This window comes from Spermophilus citellus (genome assembly GCF_964194105.1).
Source record: "Spermophilus citellus genome assembly, chromosome: 11".
NCBI lineage: Eukaryota > Metazoa > Chordata > Mammalia > Rodentia > Sciuridae > Spermophilus > Spermophilus citellus.
The window spans coordinates 109830288-109844864 of record NC_138192.1 but is presented as its reverse complement, the minus strand read 5'-3'; the positions used below and the strand labels follow the sequence as shown (position 1 = coordinate 109844864).

At 38.3% G+C, this 14577-nt stretch overlaps 1 protein-coding gene across 5 annotated transcripts in view; it reads right to left on the bottom strand.

Moving 5' to 3' along the window:
* The window catches only part of MAP2 (microtubule associated protein 2), a 290513-nt gene extending 284899 nt beyond the window's left edge, over nt 1-5614 (bottom strand). For all 5 annotated transcript variants that reach the window (XM_081260559.1, XM_081260555.1, XM_081260556.1 and 2 more), the window contains exon 1: nt 5330-5614. The gene's annotated coding sequence lies outside the window, so the exon portion shown is untranslated. The remainder of the gene's footprint in view (nt 1-5329) is intronic.
* Nucleotides 5615-14577: the final 8963 nt, after the last annotated feature.

The window sequence follows — 14577 nt, the reverse complement described above, 5'->3', positions numbered from 1 at the left end:
AGTTTCAAATCTGAGCATACATTTAATTGCCTTAATGTCAATCAAAATGATGCTGCATTATTTTCTAGTCAACAAAAACATTTTTTCCTACAATTCAATAGAGTAGCAGTGCCACCCATTCACAATGCAATGCAGTGTGAAAACAACTGCTCCAACAGCACAACAAGGTAGCCATCTACACATCCATTAATAAATAAGTGTAAAGGATTCATGCTGACATGACTATTCTCTTAAACGAATAGAGAAATCTCTCTCTATATTTAAAAGACCTTGACAGTTAAGTGATTATATATCTTTATGGATAGTCAAGTGTTGTGTTTTTTCAATCATTTTTAGTTAGATTCAAGACAAATAATAATGTTGTACAGACTAATGTAATTAGAAGTACTTTACTTGAAACTAAATAAATTTGGTTCAACATTTACTGATTGATAGTAGAATAGCCAAGTAGCCAGTGCTTGACTTCCTAGGTTTATATCAGTGGAATCAGCTAATTAGCATAAAAAGAAGACAATGGTCTGCATGACACATAATGACTTTGCTAGTCCATTTAACTTTTAAATTAAAAAAAAATAGTTGAACTATTTTATTTGGTGTCAGGTGAATCAAAAAATAAAATTTCAATTGGTTAATCAAATTTTTCATTTTGAAAACATTAGTTGTACAGATCTACCATTTTTTTTGCCTGCATAAATTTTCTGAAGTGTTCTAAGGAGGCTGATGAGGGCACAGTTGCAATGAGCAACTATCTATAAAGTATGGACACTGGATAAACTTGGGTACAGATTAATGGGGGAAGAACAAAGTAGTAACATTTCTTCCTAATTTGGAAAGATCTTTTTGAGGTGTAGCACATGATCAAAGGTTGGCACATAAGGAAGATTGTTTAATTCTAGGAGATATAAAAATAAGTGAAAAGATGGTACCATGGTAGGGATGAAACCTGGAGAAGGAAAAGAAATTAGCATAAGACTGCATGTTAAATGAGAAATACCGATACAACCAAAAATCAACTTCAACCAACCCAGCAGGCTGTATTTTCATTTTCTCTTAATCAGAGATCCCCTCTCCAGTACAAATCAAAAGAAATCAGCAAAAGAAAAAAAGGAGAAAGAATGGAAAGGAAAAATGGAGAAGAAAAGAGGGAAGACAGAAAAGAGGAAAAGAACGAAGGGAAGAAAAGTAATCAAGTAGTGTGTGCTCTTAAAAATAAATTATTTGCTCTAAAAGGATTGTTAACAACAAAATGTAAAAACACATATATTTGAATTTGCTCCCTTTGGTGTATGTTTTAATGGAAAACAAAGAGTTTAAACCTTTCCTCTATGTCCACAGTATAAGCATAATCAGCAATAATCCACTGAAGGAAGATTCTGAATTCTTTATTTTGCCTAAATTTCCGTAAAATTCCACTAAAATGTATATGCAAAAGATATCATTTTAAAGTAGTACCACTTGAAGGATAGTTTAGCTTTCCAACAGGAAGGCTCAAAGTCCAAAGATTAGATTCAAAATATTTTTCATAAAAAGTCAACTGTGTTCACATTGTTTTCAAATTTTTAATTCACTACAGAATGGTTTCCAATAAGCATCTGTATTATGTTTACAAGGAAGCACCCATGGTCTTTGTTCAAAGCAATGATGAGGGAAAGGAAGGGAATAAAATATTACACTGAGGTAAAAAGCAAAACAGATTTCTCCCCTCTCCACCAACACAGACACAAGCTCATCTTCATCCTGTAGGAACAAACATGAACCAGAGGAGACTTTGCTCTCCTTACTCATCTTTCCATACCCCACCCACCCACCCACTCAAACTTGCCTGCAGATTTGGGCCCTTTATGCACTTCATCTTAATTTGTAGCTTTTCAACTGCTTTTGGTGCCTGAAATCAATTCCTGGGACTAAAAATTCTTTGAGAAAATAAAAAAAAAATCATTTCTCATAATTTCCCCTAAGTGAAAGATAAAGGGCAAATTTGTACCAAGAAAGTTTGAGCACTGAAACCACAACACCTAGAAAACAGTAAGTCTAATGTTCAAATGACAAATGAAACAGAATGGTAAAGAGGAGGGAAAAAATTTTAGTGAAATGATACAAATACTTTTGTTACATGAAAAAATCTAGATGTAGTAGATCATGGCAAAGACAACAGTAAAGATGTAGAACTGAAAAAAACAAAAAGAACTAACACATCTGAGATAATCACATATGACTGCAAGAGTTTATTAGCATCTTTAACATCTATATAAATGCAAGAGCTGGATCTGTTATCTTTAGGTTTATACATTTACTAATTAGTGATTTACCTAAATTGACTACTTTTAGCATTTGGGAGTGTAGTATTGATCTGGGCAGTGTCATCTTCTACTGTAACTGTTATTTTAGATTCTTTATTGTAATCTGTCAAGAGGATATTAAGCACTGGAAAGAATTCAACAGTCAGAGTTACAAACTCAAATTCTAAAATCCCCAAGTTGGTCATCTCACATGGACATTGACACATCTTTCAGAGACAAACTTACCTTCATGTACACACCCAAGAGAATGTAATAACTACTTAACTTCATATGCCAACAGTACAAGTGTGTTTGTCAAAAGCACAACAGTCCAGTCTGTTATCTAATAGCTAGTAAAATTCAACATAAAACAAGCAATATACCAATAAGCATTTTTCTTCTTTCTGACATTCTGAAAATTTGCAAATTGGTTTAAACCAAAAGGGGTAAAGGAATGAAATTATTCCTTCAGGCTTAGAGGATTCTGTGCCAAGTTTCATTTCTGGCTGCATATTTCTGACCAAGTTCAAGATCCCTGATGAGAAACACATAAAAGAGAAACTATCCCTCTAACCTCAGCAGAGCAACATCAGTGCAGGCAGCTGTGGGAAGAGAAAAGCTTCTGCCCCAGATGGGTGTGCTTCTGGGGTTTGGTTTCCACTGAGAGGATGCCTGCTCCCTCAGTGAGGCTGCAGGACCTACTCTGATGAGGTAATGGCTCTGCCAGTTTCACTGGGTCATGCTCTCTCAGCACATTCTTTCTCCCTCTCCTCCCTGAGAAGGTGCTGTAAACAAGTCATCCTGAGAAAGAGTTGTCACAGAGAGTGAACAAATCCTGGCTCTGCTTCTGGTAGTCTAGACATAACTAGAAGCCTAAAGCAGCACAGGCACAGCCAGGAAGAAACAGGTTTGATAACAAGGGGTGGGTGGTTCAGACAAGAGAGAAACAAAGAAAATAATGAATGCCTTTGAAATATTATTTTTTAAATGTAAGCACAATTTTTACATTGCTTATATGTTCTGGTGTATGTTAAGCAATTTCCCACTGATGCAAGTAAATAACAACAACAATAAAAAAAATCTTTGGAAATTAAATAACATAAAAACTGTGAAATATAAAAAAATTAAATGACAGATAAGCAGCATATACCACAGATCATAGAACCACAAGAGCTCTGATAATATCCAAATCAGACAAGCAGATGTAAACCTGTGAAAATCAGATAAAATCACTAGAAAATTAATTGTCAACTCACACTCACACGTACACACAAATAACAGTACTGAAAGAAAAAGAATGCTTTTTACCTTTTCTTGAAGGGGAGATGCTTTGTGTGCATGGAGGAAAGTGATTGAAACACCCATAAATTACAAATTCAAAAGGATTTCTACCAAAACCCACTTTGCTCAGCTAAAGGAGTGTTTTTGTCACATTCAGGTGGAAGGCTGTAATCTTCCTCTTGGGCATAAAATCAAAAGCATTCTAAAGAGTTTCTATTTATTCAATCTATTTTGACTGCCAAAAAAAATCATAATTGCTCACATTAAAATGACAGGGTGACAGAGCTATGCTTTTAAACTGGGCTGGTACCTGCAGCTCATCAGAGGGACATTTTGCATAATGTGGCTCACATAAAAGGCTTTGTTCTCCATCGCCTCACTGTGGTTGCAAGCCTCAATTTCAGTTTGCAGTCCTTCCTCTAACACACCATCATTGAAAAGAAATATTTTTTTAAGTTAGTGCTTTGCTAACATTACTTCACATCCCAAATTATATTATCACCCAACAATATTTTTTTTGTTTTGCATTACAAATTTCATTCATAAAATATCCCAAACCCTTTAAGATAAATTTAAAACGATAAGTATTTACTCCCTTTTGTAACATGTTCACGGTGTGTTATATATGTGTGTTGTATATGTGTGCTTACATATGTGTATGTACATTTAAACAAAAAGGTTTCACATTGACTCAGTTTTAAAGGGTCTGTGTTCTGGAAGCATATTATGCTAAGGTCTTACAACAGATGGTATACAGCAATTGTCACCAAGGAGCTTGTTTCTAACCAAAGCTTTTTATTTTCTGACAAAATCTTGAAGTCCTGGTGCTAGGACATCAATTTCCAGGTTTCAAGCATGGTGTTTTCTGACTCCATTCTCTTTACTACTCCCTCCCCCTCCCCACCCACCCAAACACACACCTCCCCTCTCCCTGGGCCCCTCAAACACTCTGTCTTGAAATTTCCATCCTAAACAAAAGACAGGTTGGGGGAGGAAGGGAGTCAGCACAGTAGCCCCCACCCTACCCAAAGAAAGCCTTTAGAAATGAAGAAAAGAATAAATGGACAATATATACAGTTTTCCACCCCCATCATTTAAAAAGAAGAGGAAAGGGGGGCTGTGGAAGCTAGGTCTCAACCGGACTCATTTCTTCATGCCCCGCCCTCCAACGCGACCAGACATTGATTTTTCATCTTCCTAAAATTATGAACATGTATCAGTCCTCCTTTCCCAGCTGTCTCTGGAGGAATTACAGGGATAAATGGTTTGAAATTGACAAGGCCTCCCTCCCTCCCTGTCAGTGTGCAGTTCTCTGTGCCTGGATGGGCAAAAAAAAAAAAAAAAAAAAAAAAAAAAAAAAAAAAAAAAATCCTCTGCTTCCAGTTCCTTTTCCGCATTATCTTTGTCTAGTTCACGGCCCTTCTTTCTACAGCTCAGGTAATATTAGCTCTCAAAACAGGCATCCTACCTGGCGCAAGTTTCCAGTCGTTGCAAAGTGGTACCTAACAAGGTCATTCGCTCTCCTACAAATCTAGAGCCCAGGTGCCAGCGCTCGCTCCGCTGCTGGGTACTGACACCTGGAGAGGTCCGGCCCCAAGCTTCCGCCAGGGGGGGAGACTGGACAGGTCTGTCACCCTCCCACTGCTCCCAAGTCACAGCGGACCAGACAACCTCGTTCTCTTGGTCCTGGCAGAGGTTCCCTCCTCGCCAAGACCGAGGCTGAAGGACGGGCGCTCTAATGGGACCAGAGGTGAGGACGGATCCCTTACCTGGGCGCAGTAACAGAACGGACCCGCGGTCGCGGCTGCCACTGCTCACGGACTTGGAGGGATCTTGCCCTCCGGAGGAGTTGAGGGGGGGACGGGGCAGGGGAAGAAGGGGGAAAGGAGGAGAAGGAAAAGAAAGAAGCAGAAGCGGAAGGGAAGAAAAGGCAGAGAGGATGCTGCTGCTGCTGCTGCCGCTGCCGCCGAGAGCCCGCGCAGCCCGAGCGCCCGCCCAGTCTGAGCCCGGCGCCCCAGCAGCGGGCTCCCAGCGCGGCCGCCCCGCCCCGGCCCTTCCTCCCCGCCCCGCGCAGGTCCCGCCCGGTTCCGCGAGCCCGTAGGCGGCCGCCGCTGGGCTGGCGCTGCCACCGCCGCAGTGTCGGGGAGGGGGAGCGCGGTGGCCCCGCCTCCTGCCGCAGCCAGCCGGCCGCCCAGCGGGGACAGCGGCGAGGCTGGGAGCTTCAGAGAGCCCCGCCCAGCCAAGGCCAAAGGAGGCCTTGGGGCTGCAGAGCCTTTCTCTAGGCAACTGTGACCCTCCACCAAGCAAAGTGAGACCAACGCTCTAAGCAGAGGGGACTGCAGACCTTCCCTGGGAAATCGGGACAATAGCTTTAGGTTCTCGGGGAGAAGCCCGCCTTTGACGCCCCTCTTTTCCTTCCAAATATCCCTGTGAGGCAGGGGGCTCCAGGGACCCCCTCAATGGAGAAAGCTCAGTGACCTGGTCTACTAATATAACGACAGGTGCATCAAGAAATGACAAAGGAAAATTGGGGGTGTGCGAGAACGTAGGCCAACTCTTGTCTGTACTAAAGAAGCAACGACTGAGGGTGTAGAGAATTCTAGACTCAGCTCTGCCATAATCAAATGCATTCGTTCAATTATCAATTCAACTGATGCTTAATAGAAACCAGCTAATGTGACAGATGCTGTTATGGGCACTGTGGAAACATCAGTGAAAAAAACAGACACTCACCCCAACCCCATCAATGAAAAGATCCTTGCCTCCTTGAACACCCTGTTCTAGATATCCAGATGTACCACCAGAGACAGTCCCTTTACCCTCTCAGTGTAATGTCAGCTGAGGACCAAAAATGTCAGTACTACCCTTCCAGCATCTATAAAAAGAAAACAAATAAGAAGGGTCTTTGATGAATGATTCAAATACAAGGAATTAGTAAACACAAAATTCTGACCTTGAAATGTCATCATTAAAAAAATACTTCTTACATACTTTTGAAAGCAAAATGATCAACTGAAAAAAGAAAAAAAAAAAAACCATGATTCTTTTACCATGAAATCTTTCTAACCAGAGATGTTAAGTAAGAGAAGATGCAACTTAGAATGACCTCAGATGTCTATACCAAGTACTCAGAAGGTATTTTTAAGGTCAGTCAAGATAGCAAGGTGTGACTTAAACAGTTTCAACAGTACTGATGAAACAGTAGTTGTAATTTGGATTTGTCACATTTAATTACAGAATCAGAGAATATGAAATATTAGAGTTAATATTGTAGGCATTTGGTCCAATTCCTTTAATTTTACCCAAGAAACCCAATGATGGGAGACTGCAAAGAATAGAACCCATCACAAAGAGGATACAGAAATCTGGCCTCCAACGTCACACCCCACATTCTGCTCTGCTCCCCCACTCAGCTGCATCTCACAGTCCAGTGAGGCTTGCAGCCAGGTGGGAAGTGTAAGGGCACACCCAGTAGCTGGGAGGTTGGAGAAGTCAGGGCTCTTCCCCAGGAGATGGCCTGATTGAAAAGGATGTTTTAGAGACAAGGAAACAATATACAGTAGGTGGGCAGGAGGAAGAAGTAGGAGTCTTGCCAGTGTTAGGGGACACTCATGACCTGCCCACATATGCAGGTGATGGTAAGAGAATCACTTGGGTCCTGTTTAGTCTGATTATTGAGGGTTTTGCATTTCCTCTGGGCTATTTGATACGGGGACCACATTCCAAAAGGAAAATGCTCCTGTTACCTTCCTTCTTTCAGAATTCCCCTGGGTCTGCATTGACCCTGAGCTTAATGTAAACAGAAGTAATTTCAGGCATTGAAAACAAACCTGCCCATCCACTCTTGGTCTGTAAACCAATTGTTTCCTCCACCTTGGAGGTTCTCTGAGTCAACCACACATACAGCCTTTCTCTTTGGGCAGTCTCATCCTTACATGGGGATTGCCTCCTCTTGCCACCTTAGTCAGAGTTCTGTCAGAAAAGCAACACCCATGTGCAGTCATTTGAGAGAGGGAATGTAACATGGGGGACTAATTACACCAGATTAGAACAACCGAACTGTCAAATGAGGAAGGATGGGGTGACACAATTATAGTTACTAGATGGAACTGCTGCCATGCTCAGGGCTACAGAGTCCTAGAGGAGCTTTCATTAGAGGTGGGGAGCCTGAGCTGCAAGGGGACTGATATCACAGTGAGCATGCCCAGTAGAAGATGGGACAAGCAGGAGGACACAGCTACTGCTAGGGAGAAGCAGAGAGGGAGAAATACCGAGAATTCTCTTTTTCTCCCACTTTTCAACATCCTGCCACTGGTTGAACCTGGAAGGTACTCCATTGACAAAGCAGCCTGGGAAATGTAGTTGGCAGGAATCAGTGCCCTGGAATGTTGAATGACCTTAGAAAGGCACTGCATGTGCTTAGGCTTCCAGTTTATTGAGGGAGTTTTCCTTTTGTGACTGAAGAAAATACACTTTTTCTTTGCAAAGCATCTTCTCCTTAGAGAAAGCCTTTGTTCATATTAGATTCCCAATGTAGCCATAGAATGCAAACATCTTGTCTCTTCCTGGCTAAGTCTACAGTAAGACATGTTCTACAAGCACAGTGAATGTCCTTTGGTTATATGTCTCCAATACTTCCAAGTGGGTTTTCCCATGAAATGTGTCATATGGACAATAACAAATGAGATGCATATAGGCATACAGTTGTTAGTGACTATCTTTCCTACCATATGGAGACATGGCTGTGAGGTGGAGAGAGAAAAGTCTTTGAAAAATCCAGAAAGCAAGCCAGGAAGACCCTGACAACACTGTTTTCCACAATTATGTCTTTTGTCTCCAAGTTAAATTCTTAATTTGTGTTTCCTGACCCAGAAGGTTCTGTACATGAACAGCCATATTCTATCCTCAGGGACAGGCCTGATAGTATATCAGCCAAAAACCTATCAGGATTAAAGCATTTCTGCTGGTTAGGGAAAGGTCTATTGGTGGATAAGAAATATCAATCTTCTCCCAAAGTGTCAGATGATAGGTGAGGCTCAGATAGAGGAGGTTATGCTGCATAGTGTTAGAAGCCCCAGACTATAATCTAGAAGCCAGGTCTTTGACCCTAAATCTGTTGTTGTCTGTTTTGGTAACATTGGGTACCATCACTTGACTATTATCAGTGAATGAGGAGATTCAGCAACATCCATTTGCAGTCAATTTCAGTTGCATGCATAATTTATTTTTTTTTTGAGAGAGAGAGAGAGAGAGAGAGAGAGAGAGAGAGAGAGAGAGAATTTTAATATTTATTTTTTAGTTTTCGGCAGACACAACATCTTTGTTTGTATGTGGTGCTGAGGATCAAACCCGGGCCGCATGCATGCTAGGCGAGCGCGATACCGCTTGAGCCACATCCGCAGCCCGCATGCATAAATTTTTTATGAGAATTTCCAGCTCCACTTATTTGCTGGTGAACATTAATTAAGTGGCCCTTGCAAGGTTCAGACACATATGCAAATAATGCTAACATGATGTGCAATTGTGATAGAAGAGATGTGGTTGGGAGAAGTAGGCACTACACTAAAAAGTAAATGTTCAATTATGAAGACTTCATAAAGACTTCTTATATTTTCTCATTGAGAAAAGAAGGTTTTATTTTTTGTGTGTTTTGTTCTTAATTTTATAACCCTTTTCTGTATGAATAATCTAAGATAAATCAATCAAAATCCCAATCATCATTCAAAAGCTTTGACAGTTAAAATACTTTAAAAAATAAACAAAAAGATAAATTTGGGGTATATTCTCCCAAGTTTCCAGTTGCAAGCCTATTTGATTGAACAGGTTGTACAACTACTGCTAACTTCATATGGACAATAATTTACCATTCTGTTTTTAGAAAATTTTAATTGAGGTATAATTCACATTCAATTAAAATCACAGATCAGAAATGTTCAATTACACTCCCAACCTCAGACATAGAGGCTACCATATTTTTAATTTTGTTTCTGTATAATTTCTATGATCCATTCAAATTAATGGATATTATGTGATGTATAGGGAGTATATTTTTTTCTGTTTCGCTATCCATAATTATTTTCTTGCAAAACCATTCTTTTGTTATTAAGTTATCATACAATATTTGTCAAAAGTCAATTCACTAAATATGTTTGGGTCTATTTCTAGATTCTGTTGTGCCATTATCCTTATGACATACCAAATTATTTTGATTATTTTATAGCAAATCTTGAAATCAGGCACTGCATGTCCTACAAATTTTTTTCATTTTCTTCATTTTTCAAAATTTTTTTTGGCTCTTTTTGACTTTTAATTTCCATATAAATTTTGGTGTCACTTGTCAATTTGTATAAAAATGCTGCTTTAAAATTTGGACTTGTGAGACTAGGGAGCAGGAGGGCAGGCCTGGCCCAGATCTGCCCATACCAGCCTGAGCAGGACCCAGGCTCATAGTAGGCCCCAGTCCATCCTGCCACTGGTAGACACTTGCTGGGGCCCAGGCTCTGGCACAGGACTGCCCCTTTTTCAACCGCAGACTACCACCTGAGGTCAGGAACTGAACAGACCAGATCTGCCCTCACCAACTTGCTCGGGATCCAGGTCCAGGATGCACACTGCAAGAAAAGAAGACACATAGATAACATGAAAAAACAAGGGAGGAAATGTGCCCCCAAACAAATCAGGATACTACAATAACAGAAACCATGGACAGCAAATTGTTGAAATATCAGAGAAGGAATTCAGAAGGTTCATAACTAAAATGATCGGTGAATTAAAGAATGACCTAAATGAGCAAATACAGGCAAAAATTGATCACTCCAACAATGAGATAAGAGAGCAAATACAGGTAGTAAAAGATTACTTCAAGAGAGAGATAGAGACTCTGAAAAAAAAGAAAGAAAGAAAAGAAAAGAAAAAACCAGAAATCCTTGAAATGAAGGATACAATAAGCCCAAAAGAAATCTCAATAGAAACCATAAGCAACAGATTAGGTCACTTGGAAAAAAGCACAAAAGATAATGAAGACAAAGTTTACAATATGGAAAATAAAGTTGATCACACAATGAAGATAGTAAAAAACCAGGAAAAGAGTATTCAAGAATTATGGGACAGCATCAAAAGACCAAATCTGAAACTTATTGAGATAGAGGAAGGCACAGAGCTTCAAACCAAAGGAATGCACACATTCTTCAATGAGATAATATCAGAAAATTTCCCAAGCATGAAGAATGAATTGGAAATCCATATACAAGAGACTTATAGGACACTAAATGTACAAAATTACAACAGATCTATACCAAGGCACATTATAATGAAAATGCCTAGCATACAGAATAAGAATAGAATCTTTTTTTTTCTTTTTTTTATTGGTTGCTCAAAACATTACAATGATCTTGACATATCATATATCATACATTTGATTCAAATGGGGTATGAATAGAATCTTAAAAGCCATAAGAGAGAGGAATCAGATCATACATAGGGGGAGACCAATTCATATCTCCACAGATTTTTCAACGCAAACCCTCAAAGCCAGGAGATCATGGAACAACATGTACCAAGCTCTGAAAAAAAAAAAATGGATGCCAACCAAGAATCTTGTATCTAGCAAAATTAAGCTTTAGATATTATGATGAAATAAAAACCTTCCATGATAAACAAAAGTTAAAAGAATTAACAACTAGAAAGCCTGCACTACAGAACAACCTCAGAAAAATATTCCACAAAGAGGAAATGAAAAACAATGAAGAAAATCAGCAGAGGGAGATATTACACTAAAGGAAAAACTGATCAGAGGAGAAACCAAGTCATGTTAAATACAAAAATAAACAAAAATGTCTGGGAATACAAATGATGTATCAATAATACCTTGAATGTTAATAGCCTAAACTCACCAATCAAAAGACATAGACTAGCAGATTGGATCAAAAAGAAAAAAAAAAAAAACAGCAATATGCTGCCTCCAAGAGACTCATCTCATAGGAAAAGACATCCACAGACTGAAGGTGAAAGGCTGGGAAAAATCATACCACTCACATGGACTTCGAAAGCAAGCAGGGGTTTTCATCCTCATATCAAATAAAGTAGACTTCAAGATAAAGCTAATCAAAAGGAATAAAGAAGGATACAACATACTGCTCAAGGGAAACATACACCAACAAGACTTAACAATTATAAAAATATATGCCCCTAACAATGGAGCATCTACGTTCATCTAACAAAAAAAGTTCAAAAGTCAAATAGACCACAACACAATAATTCTGGGTGACTTTAACACATGTCTTTCACCACTGGATAGATCATCCAAACAAAAGCTGAATAAAGAAACTATAGAACTCAATAATACAATCAATAACTTAGACTTAACTGACCTATATAGAATATTTCATCTTTCAGCGAGAGAATACACTTTCTTCTTAGCAACACATGAATTATTCTCTAAAATAGACCATATATTATGATATTATGCCACAAAGCAACTCTTAGCAAATATAAAAAAGTAGAGATACTACCCTGCATTCCATCAGATCATAATGTAATGAAATTAGAAATCAATGATAAAATAAGAAATAACAGCTACTCCAACACCTGGAGATTAAATAATATGCTACTGAATGAACAAAGGGTTGCAAAAGACATCAAGGAGAAGATTAAAAATTTTTTAGAGATGAATCAGAACACAGATACAACATATCAAAATCTCTGGGACACTATGAAGGCAGTTCTAAGAGAAAAGTTCATTGTATGAAGTTCATTCCTTAAAAGAAGAAAAAGTCAACAAATAAGTGACTTAACATTACATCTCAAAGACCTAGAAAAAGAAGTACAAATCTACATCAAAAGCATTAGAAAATAGGAAATAATTGAAATCAATGAAATTGAAACAAAAGAAATAATTGAAAAAACTGACAGACTAAAATTTGGTTCTTTGTAAAAAATAAATAAAATTGACATACACTTAGCCATCAGAACAAAGAGAAGGAGACAGAAAGCTCAAATTACTAACATGCTTGATGAAAAAGAAAATATCACAACAGACACTACAGAAATACAGAAGATGATTGGAAATTGTTTTGAAAACTTGAACACCAATAAAATAGAAAATATTGAAGGCATCCACAAATTTCTAGAGTCATATGATTTGCCCAAATTGAATTAGGATGATATATACAATTTAAATAGATCAATTTCAAGTGACAAAATAGAAGACAGCATCAGAAGCCTACCAACCAAGAAAAACCCAGGATCCGATGGATATACAGCAGAGTTCTATAAGACTTTTAAAGAAGAGCTAATACCAATACTCTTCAATTTATTTCAGTAAATAGAAAATGAGGAAGCACTTCCAAACTCATTCTATGAGGCCAATATCACTCTGATTCCAAAACCAGGCAAAGACACATCAAAGAAAGAAAACTTCAGACCAATATCTCTAATGAACATAGATGCAAAAATTCTCAATAAAATTCTCACAAATGGAATAAAAAAACATATCAAAAAGATTGTACACCACGATCAAGTGGGATTAATCCCAGGGATGCAAGGTTGATTCAAATATGGAAGTCAATAGATGTAATTCATCACATCAATAGACTTAAAGATAAGAACCATATGATCATCTCAATAGATGCAGAAAAAGCATTTGACAAAATACAGCACCTCTTCATGTTCAAAACACTGGAAAAACTAGGGATAACAGGAACATATCTCAATATCGTAATAACTATCTATGGTAAGCCCCAGGCCAACATCATTCTAAATGGATATAAATTGAAGGCACTCCCTCTAAAAACTGGAACAAGACAGGGATGCCCTCTTTCACCACTTCTATCTAACACAGTTTTTGAAACACTGGCCAAAGCAATTAGACAGAAATTAAAGGGATACACATAGGAAAAGAAGAAATCAAAGTAGCACTATTTGCTGATGATATGATTCTATATCTAGAAGACCCAAAAAGTTCCACCAGAAAACTTCTAGAACTAGTAAATGAATTCATCAAAGTAGTAGCATATAAAATCAACACCCATAAATCAAAGGCATTTCTGTATATCAGTGACAAATCCTCTGAAAGGGAAATAAGGAAAACTACTCCATTTACAATAGTCCTCCCCAAAATAAAATACTTAGGAATCAACTTAACAAAAAAGATGAAAGATCTATACCATGAAAACTACAGAACCCTAAAAAAAGAAATCAGAAAAAACTTAGAAGATGGAAAGATCTCCCTTGCTCTTGGATAGGCAGAATTAATATTATAAAAATGACCATACTACCAAAAGCACTATACAGATTTAATGTAATTCTGATCAAAATCTCAATGGCATTCCTCATAGAAATAGAAAAAGCAATCATGAAATTCATTTGGAAAAATAAGAGACCCAAATAGCTAAAGCAATCCTTAGCAGGAAGAGTGAAGCAGGTGGCATCATTCTGCCAGACCTTAAACTATACTACAGAGCAATAGTAACAAAAAACAGCATGATATTGGCACCAAAGCAGACTGGTAGACCAATGCTACAGAATAGAGGGCACAGAGACTAACCCACAAAATTACAATTATATTAGACAAAGGTACCAAAAACACTCATTGGAGAAAAGATACCCTCTTTAACAAATGGTGCTGGGAAAACTGAAAATCCATATGCAATAAAATAAAATTAAACCCCTTTCTTTTGCCATGCACAAACTCAACTCAAAATGGATCAAGGACCTAGGAATAAAACCAGAGACCCTATGTCTAATAGAAGAAAAAGTAGGCCCTAATCTCCATCATGTGAGATTAGGTCTCAACTTCCTTAATAAGACTCCTATAGCACAAGAATTAAAACCAAGAATCCATAAATGGGATGAATTCAAACTGAAAAGTTTCTTCTCAGCAAAAGAAACAGTCAGTGAGGTGAACAGAGAGCCTACATTTTGGGAGAAAATTTTTAGCCCTCACACATCAGGTAGAGCACTAATCTCTAGGCTACATAAGGAACTCAAAAATCTAAACACCAAAAAACAAATAACCCCA